The sequence below is a fragment of the Strigops habroptila genome, chromosome 4 (genome assembly GCF_004027225.2).
Source record: "Strigops habroptila isolate Jane chromosome 4, bStrHab1.2.pri, whole genome shotgun sequence".
NCBI lineage: Eukaryota > Metazoa > Chordata > Aves > Psittaciformes > Psittacidae > Strigops > Strigops habroptila.
Window position 1 is genome coordinate 33146005 of NC_046358.1, and position 9591 is coordinate 33155595.

Sequence of the window (9591 nt, forward strand, 5' to 3'; positions counted from 1 at the left end):
AGTGCAAAAACTCATGGCCCATACGTTTTAGGATGTCACTTTGTCCTTTCCTATCACCTTCCACTTATATATCACATATCTTATCACCTTCCATATAAATATCACATAGTCCTTTTCAAATATTAAGAAATTAAGCTATCTGAAGAGTTAACTGAAACAAAAGACTGTACCTCTCAGACAATAAGAAAGCTAAGGCAGCATTAAATCACTGCTTTTGAAAAATAGAGACCCAGCTGAATGTAAGTCTAATGTCCCTCCATTTTTCCCCAATCCAGAAGAACATCTTCCTTCAAGGTCCTTAGCAGACTTACAGCATTTGTAGTGTGATCTACCTTGAGTGACTCTGCTCCGTGCCCTTGTATTCTTTATTCCTTAGTAATATACACTGATACTAATACAGCACATTGCCTGCCGCAGCATACAGAAAGACATGTGAATTGTGTCTTGAAAGACATAGCTGGAAAGTGGTCAGGAGGGACCTGGAAATTTGTAGCAGAGGTCTACAGTAATGGAAAGAGAATAAGCTGCACAACTTAAACCCTATCGCTGGTCTTCTTGCTTTGGCAGGTCTAAAAGAAAGCGCCTCTGTAGTTCTGCACCACTGTACTTGGTCACATTCTCCAGCTTCATCTCTAATTTCAGCTGGCTTTGGCAGCAGGGCAAGGGACTGGCTTTGACGACTCATACATTTATGTAACTGTCTGGGTGATGTGGATATATTATCACTTTGGCTTTTGAAGGTACTCTCAACTGCCTCAAGTTAGATGATACCCATCAGCACCTCCTTGGCAGCTGGCCAGTGAAAACATTCGCGGGGGCTGAGCCCAGCCCCATACAGAATCTGCCAGGGGCTGGCTGCAGCAACAGCTAGAACTTTCAAAAAACCATCCCTGGTGCCTACAGAGCACAGAGCATAAAAGCAGTGTTGGGCCCTTGCCCTGTACCTGTTAATACTGCGACTGCATCTGGCCAGACGGGTCAGAGCATGGATCAGTCCTTCCAGCACAAATGCAGCTGTCTTAAAACTCTATAAACTAGAAGTGCTGTTTCCTGCTCATCACGTGCTCTGTCCATTACAAACAGGTGCAAGCAAAATTGCAGGTATAGCAGGTGTGATGGGATGCCTCACTAGAAATGTTTTCATTCAACAGAGACACAGAAGTGCTGACTGCTAATCTGCCTAGAGTCAGTCTGTGGGAGAAATGAGATGGCTGACGACAGTAGGTCATATTGCAAATCTAGGAAGATTTATAGTGGAAGATGATGCTTAAGATGGAAAAACAATCTTTCATCCAAAGCAGCAAGAGAGGGGGTAGGAACAAGGCAGCTGAGGGAAATGTGAACTGTGGTCTGTAAGTGCAGCTTCCCATTTTTTCATGTTTGCAGCTGTCAAAATCTTGGTATGCCCAAGACTCCCAGGTTGCACATCATTTAGCATGAAAACCCAAGCAGAAAGGAGCTCTGGAAATGGGTCATAGGTTAGAAATGGCAATTAATGCCTAGGGTCCTATAGCTCCATTACAGGATGAGCTGGGCTGGCTCGTTCCTGCTGTTTTGCTTTCTCTCAAAGCCAGGGACTCCAATTGCCCAGCAACCCTCACGCTAGCACAGGTTTGCCAGTTAGATAATTAGCCTCAGCATGGGAACTGCACATTGACTGCTCCTATGCCATAGGTTGGCCACAACGTAGTTCATCTTCTGTGTTCCTCTCTGGGAGGGCTGAACACAGCCAAAACTTAACTGGAGCCATTTCCTGCAAATTCCACCCAGTTCTGTGAAAAACAACCCTAGGGGGGGAAAAAAGATATTAAAAAAAAAAAAAGAAAAGAAAAGAAATCAAAGATTCGTCTTGTCTGCCTGATGCCTCTCATTGCTGGGTCCCAGAGGGGACATAAGATCACCTCTGAATAGGCTGCAATGTGTAGGGTAATCCCATGCTTTTTCCATGAAAGGTGTAGCCTCTTTAAAGCAGCTCTACTGGATCCTCAGCAAGTCGGAAGCTTGCATGATTTGCAAGGACACCCACTTGGCCACAGAGGAACAGACTACTAAGCAGGAGGCAGTGAGCATCCAAAGTGGATCCTTCCTTGCACAAAAGCTTTTTTAGTTTATGAACACGTGAACGTGTGCCTGCAGGACAAACCGCTGAGTAAAATACACCACAGCACATCTCTGCTTGGCAGTGGCTGCCTGTGTGCAGTCTCCCACCCTGCCAGCTATGTGAGGGAAACCGAGGCTACACATACACACGCACTCCCAAAGGAATCACAGGGTTATCATGCACACAGACCAGCACTATGCCGTAGTTATATGCTGCATATTTGTATTCTGGCATACTCTAGGGTGATTACTTTATCCTAAGTGACAATGTGGTGCCTGAGGTATGTAAGGCTTGTGACGCCACACTATGGATCATTCTGTGCAAATTTTTCTCTACGAATATTTCACTCTCCAATGCCTGTATATATCAGGAATAACTTTGCTGAAGCTAATTCAGTTTTGCTGTGAACCTTTGCACATCATAGCTACTGGCTGGAATGTATGGCAGTAATCAGTAAAAACATTTATCAGCATGCTAGGTAAAACTTTGCTTTAGATCAGTAATGTAGGACATTATGTAGGACATGAAATGTCGGTGTAGGTGGCTCCAGCAATACATTAATCACCATAACTTAAAGTTCCACTTAGTGTGGAGACCCAACAGCAATGTGTAGCAACTCATGATGTCCCAGTGCAGCTGAGCTGGTGGGTTTATTCAGTCTCAAAATAAGTGGTGTTTACTTTGCAGCTCCTGTGCAAAGGTGATCTCCTGGCTTCTCGCCTTCCACAAGAGCTCGTCAGTATTCCGGTATCCAGGGCCAAGTCAGGCAGCACGTGCACTTCAAGAAATTGTAGAGTCTCCTACACGGTATTTTCTTTCAGCACAGTTTTCAAATGGTAAACACCTGTAGTTAAAAAACACCACAAAACCAAACCCCCAAACCACAATACAACATCGCCCACATTTTGGGTCTAAAATGGTAAATCAATTCAAATGTTTCCAAGTGTAAAGTGCAGAGAACTGACAAGAAGGTTTAGCAAATTAAGTTAGCAGGAATCAGCAACCTGGTCTAGTGGAAGGTGTCCCTGCCCACAGCAGGGGGGTTGGAACTAGATGATCTTTAAGGTCCCTTCCAACCCAAACCATCCTATGAATCTATGGTTCTATGACATTGTGTGTAGGAAGACTAATTGGTATTTTAAGTGTAGATTTTTTGTTACCTAACTTCTTTGTTGCTTGGCATCATGGATCAGAGCCAGTAGTATTTTGGCTGTTGTCAGAACTTCATCACAGTTGAGTAGTTGTGATTCATAACAGTTGCAGTCCAAGTGGTTAATGCTGCTGCTTAAAAAGCACTTAAGCAAGGTAGTACTGACAGAATGTGTAACTTGAAGCTACTCCTTGAGCTCATGCCCTTGCAGAGAAGCTCTAACCTTCAGAATTTTAGGGGCTTTTTTTAGCTATTTAAGAATCAGTACTCTGTATTCAAATTATGATTAATTCAGTCTGTAGAGACCTAAGCATTAGGTCAAACGTATACACGTGAAAAATAGGGGTGGTCTCTGCCCTAAGACCAATAATCTTCCTCCTACAAACATTAGAGCTTGCTTACAGCAAGTGGGGTGTGCATTTTAGTAATGGCCAATTCTTCTTCAATAAAAGGAAGCTTGGAGACTCTTCTACATGACAAAGCATTTGGCAACGATGTTGTTTTGAAGCATTTCCTCTTCTGGTCACTTATTTCTACTCCTGTCAGCTCTTTCAGTCTCACTAACACATCTTTTGTGGGGCTGCCCGACGAACCAGATCAGGAAACTGATCCAGGTTAAAAATTAGCCAGCACAGGGGAATTAAAAAAAAGTCACAGCCAGGAACTGGCACAACTGCAAAAGCAGAGCACGATGGCACAGGCACAGAACGAGGACCCAGTGGTATGGGAAGGAAGTGCAAATGCCTGAAATCCTCATTATCACTGAATGCATGGGGGTCGTGAGAACCACGGGGTCAGTGTCTCAGTTAAGCTTTGCCAACCAGACACACGAGAAACACAAACTCTGATGGACAAATGTGTGCCAGCAGAAACCTCTGCTAAGGTGTAAATACATGCAGCACATGGCAACAGCCTAGAAAAGAGCTTGTTGCTTCCTCCAGCTGTAGCTGATCACTTACTGGAAACAGCTCTTCCAAAGACCACGGTGCAGCTGTGTGAAGTGATTTTTTGAGGGGTGGGCTGAATAAGGTTAAGGAAAGTCAATCCTCTAAGCAGAGGAGGCACAAGTGGTGCCTAGAAAATGAAATGCTGCAATATCTGACATGGAGTTTGTGTATAAAAGAGAGAGGGAAGTGCAATTCTGCTAGAGGAGAAGTTAGAGTGTTGAGAGAACAGGGCTTAGTAGTTAGTGGCAGCTTTAGAAGAAAGTCTTCTGACAGGCGTACAGGCCACTGGGTTTTGCAGTGGTGTTCCTTGGCCTTTGAAAGCCTGAGAGGTATGTTGGAGATATGTGGGGACAGGAGTTACAGTAACAAAATAACTATAGTAGCTGGTCACCTGCTAATGTAGTCTTCTGTGAAGATGTGACTTCTGTATTTTGTTTGGAGGAGGGAAGATGGCTTTCTAATGTTGGTAGTTATGTGGCTTTGACTGTACAATTAAGTACATAGTTTTACTGTCCTGTTTAGACATGCCCTAATGAGAAATGTGTATGTTTCAGTTGTTTTCAAACAACTATATGCATCCTAACAGTAAACAGTCTTAATCTGTATTAAAGAAAAACATTTTGTGCTTCCTACTTTGCTTGAGTAAGCACTTGGTAAGAGCAGAGCAAGCCTGAGGCTCTAGGAGTCTAATCACGAAACAAAGCTTCATGCGTAGCAAGCTACTCTGAAGGCCTTGCCCGCTCTAGCACTTCAAGATGAGAATTTGCTGAAGCATGACTGTCTACCCTTCAGAAGGTCGCTAGAGACAAACCACACTGCTTGAGGATGACAAGGTTTGGTCCTCTGTGGGCTGTGAGGTAGGCAGTTGAGTTGTGCATGTGTTAGACCCTTAAAACCGGTGTTAGTGTGCTTTAGTAAAACATATTGTTGTGCTTCAAATTCTAAATGTGAAGGTAAACCTATCTAGAAAAATAGAGATCTGTTGGAATAAGGGTGATGGGAGCTGTTTCATTCCATTTCTGCCTTGCTTAAAAAGTTTTTGGGGGTAATTTAGTCCTGAAAACAAGGGATATTTTTACTGGCTTTTGTTTTCGGCTACTAGTACATTGCAAGCAGGCTATTAGAAGGAAAATGTCACCCTTTACATTATACCTTTTAATTAAAGAATGTTTATACAGTATGTGAACAGTCTTTAAAACTAATATCAGATAAGTTCCATTATGTGTCAGCATCTTTTCGACTCTTGAGAGTTGCTTGCATCCAGAAAATCTTCGGTATGATGTGTGTGTTTTTAACTTCTGCCTCTGCCCAAAGTTTTGGATTGCAGCTTAGGCCAGTTATTGCTTTTTTTTTTTTCTTTGCATGTACACTTAAAAAATAAAAATCTCAAATTTTATTTAAAGTTGTATTTTCTCTTTGGTACAGTGAGTGGAAGCAGCAAGAGCAAGTTAAACATAGAGGTGAAGTTCTAAACTCACAGTGTGCGAACATAACTTCAAGCAGCTTTTTTCCGTGTTAATGTTTTCTAGACTGGCTTGGTTCTGTGTATGCTCATGTTTTATCCTTTTAACACATGCTGTGCAATTTAAAGTTTTATATATATATCCTCATACTTCTGGAAAACTGCCATTTCAGAAATTGGGTCAGAAAGTTAATTTCCTTGACTAATAATAATGCCACATTGCCAAACCCTTCTGAAAAGTGTTCAATGGCTTAGTTTGTTATAAGGAGAAAGTGTAATAGACCGAGTGAAAATTGTATGTTGTCTTCATACCCACAGTGGGAGACTATGCCAGCACAACTACAATAGCAATGTGGTTGTAACAGGTAATGTGGACAAGAGCTATGATGACAAATCTAGAAGGCATGCTGATGGCAAACCTTGTTCTGTCGTCTGTGTTAAGATTTGTACTCCTGTAATATAGTTAAAACCAATTTTTTTTCCTTTATTAACAGCCCCCCTGGGGTCAGATGGAAATAGTTGACATGATCATACTTAACATGCTTTTCTGTTGTTTCAAGAAGTAAGAGATTATAAACAACTGTCAGCAACACTTCATACTAGGTACTCTATGCTTTGCTGCATGATCATAAATGCTTTCAAAGAAAAATGAGGGCATGCTGATACTGATTGGTACTGATTTCCCCAGGTGTAGGAGATCAGATTTACTTACAGTCTGCTTTTGGGAGGCAGAAAAGTAGCTTCAGGTTTTTTTACCATTTTCAAATAAACCAAAAAGCCTCAATTTAAAACAAATCATAAATAAACAAACAAAAAATTAAGATCACAACTGAAATTTATTGTGTTTTGACTCAGGAACAAGACTGTGTTGTTCTTATTTTCATCTGAATTGCTACCTGGTGCCTTTCAGTGGCAATCACAGGTACTTAGCACCTTTGAGTTTCTAGATTCAAGTGTGTCACATCCCTCCCCTCATTAGCAAGTATTTACACATCAGTTATTTCTTTGCAGAATATCTACTTGAAAGATACACTGTGAAGAGCAACCATTAGTACTTGCCTAGAATTTTAGAATGGAAGTACTATCAACCTAAAAATCATACTGAAGAGAATTTATTTCCCCCCCCTTGCCCCCTTCCTCCTCACAGGTTCTAACAAATCTCTCTTCTAAAAGACGTAGTTCTGTGATAGACCAAACAGGAGATGAACTAAAAACATCTCAGTGTCCAAGACCCTTTATATTAACCTAGCAAGCTACCGTTGCAGTAATAAGTAGCTTGATCTGCTGAGGACAATCAAGGGATGCTTCTGGTACTAACAGGACAGAATAATCCAGGATATTCAATGTAGATCTTGTGCCTCTGAGCACAAAGTGTGGGCTATAAAAGATGATTTGTTTGTCTGAAATATTTGAGACCTTGACAGGCTTGAGAGATGGGCCCATGCAAACCTCATGAAGTTCAACAAGGCCAAGGGCAAAGTCCTGCAGCTGGGTTGGGGCAATCCCAAGCACAAATACAAGCTTGGTGGAAAGGGGATTGAGAGCAGCCCTGAGGAGAAAGACTTGGGGGCATTGGTTCACAAGAAGCTCAGCATGACCTGACAATGTGCACTTGAGGCCTTGAAAACCAACCATATCCTGGGCTGTATCAAAAGAAGCGTGACTTCCAGGTCGAGGGAGGTGATTCTCTGCCTCTGCTCTGCTCACATGAGACCCCACCTGCAGTACTGCGATCAGCTCTGGAGCCCTCAACACAAGAGGGATGTGGACCTGCTCGACCAAGTCCAGAGGAGGGTCACAAAGATGCTCAGAGGGTTGGAGCACCTCTCTCATGAAGACAGGCTGGGAGAGTTTGGCTTGTCAACCTGGAGAAGAAAAGGCTCTGGAAGGCCTTATAGCAGCCTTCCAGTACCTAAAGGGGCCCACAAGGAAGATGGAGAGGGACTTTTTACAAGGGCATGTAGTGACAGGACAAGGGGGAATGGCTTAAACTGAAACAGGGTCAACTTAGACTAGATATCAGGAAAATATTCTTTATTGTAAGAGTGGTGAGACACTGGAACAGGTTGCTCAGAGAAGTTGTGGATGCCCCATCTGTGGAATTTTCAAGGTTGGACAGGGCTTTGAGCAATGGGCTGTAGTGGAAGGTGCCCCTGCATATGGTAGTGGGTTGGAACTAGGTGAGCTTTAAGGTCCAATCTAAATGATTCTATGATTCTGTAACAAACATGTATATTATTCCAGTCTAAAAAATGCTAAATTAAGTAGAATCCCCTAAAATTGATACAGCAGGCAGCTGCAATGCTGGGGAAAACCAAGGGGAACAGACTTCTTCAAGCGGCTAACTTGCTTGTTCTCCCTAAGCAGCAGCTGAATTGCCATGAATTAGATGGACCATTAGTCTGGCTCAATGGGGCATTTCTCATGAGGGCTTGATTTTGTTCACAACAATATTCTTTAGAGGCACTCAGAGTTTGTAGTGCTGCACTGTAACCTGGTATTAGTGTCCAAGAAACTGTGACAGGGCTGTGCACACAGGTCTTACCTTCTGGGTACGACTTCCATAGTCTGCTGAGCTACGAAAAGGAGCATGATGCCAGACTGAGCTATTACTGCTGTCATGCCTGTATGTTATTTTTTTTAAATTATTCAGTAAGCCACTCTGAAAAACAGAGAGGGGGTTCCAGGAAAGGAAACTGTAGCTATCCAGAGCCTCGTGTTGAAAAGAGGAAAGGTATGAATGGCGTTCTAACTCCTTCCTGGTATCATGCCAATCACTTCAGCAGTTTCACTTCACAGCGAAGTACAAACTCTGAGTGAGGGATTACTGCCTTCTGATTTGAGGCATTGGAAGTCAAGTCACACTAGCACATCAATCAATCCCTGTAGTTCACCACAGCTTATGGCTTCCAAGGAGGCAGACCCTCTTTCAGTCCTGTTAGCTGTGCTATGCAGGTGGAAAACTCCAGCAAAAACATGGAGTTTGACAGCTGCGAATGGTTAAACTTACTAAACTGATTTTTTTTTTCATCCGGGGCTCCAGCAGCATGCGCAGCAAACAGTGGCTTCATTAGCTGGCCCATGGCAAACTAGTCACATCCCTCTGCAAACTCTGAAGTCCAGAAGGGGAGTGTTTGTTCCTGTAGAAATTAAGGATTCAGGGGAATAGGAGGGGCAGGTCTGCTGTACCCACTAACAAACTCCTTCCTGTCAAAAGGTACCAGACAGGAATTCCTGAACTCGTTACTTGGGCTAATTAATAGGTAGGACTGCAGACTGCAGGTAACATAACAACTGCAGTCTGCACCACAGTATATGTTGAAGATATGTAACCTGCTATCCCTTGTGTATGCCCAGTCAGAATTCAATGTTATTTGTCACTTATGCTTGAGAGGAACTTACCCAGTTGACTTAATGGTGGAGATCTAATGGATGAGCAGAATTCAAAAGTAGTGCTAAGGACCGAGTGAAAGTGGCAGTGGTTAAATTAACTTTAATGGAACAATGGTTGAGAAGATACTCCTGTATTACGTGCCGCTCACAGGTTGCCATAGAGAAAGGGGATAAAGAGAGAGGCTGTGAGGGAAGGCACCAGCGCTTATCGGGCCGGGCAGGTATTAAGACCCCCTTCTTGTAGGCCAAAAGAGAGATTTCTGTCCTGAAGCAGGCGGCTGCAGGTTTGGATTGCCGTGGAGCAGGGTGCTCCCAGGGACCGAGCCGAGGGGAGTTACTGCCTCCCCCTGCCATCCCCTCGTCCTGCCCTCCCGCAGCCGCCGCGGCCGTCCCCGCGCGGGCGCACCGCGGGGCCCTCGGCGGTGCCGCCTCGCGGGCACCGTGACGCCCGGCGCAGAAGAGGCGGGTCTCGGGCGCGGCGGGGCGGTGCCAGACACTTCCGCCTCGGTAGAGCCGGCTGCGCGGGAGCCAGGTGCAC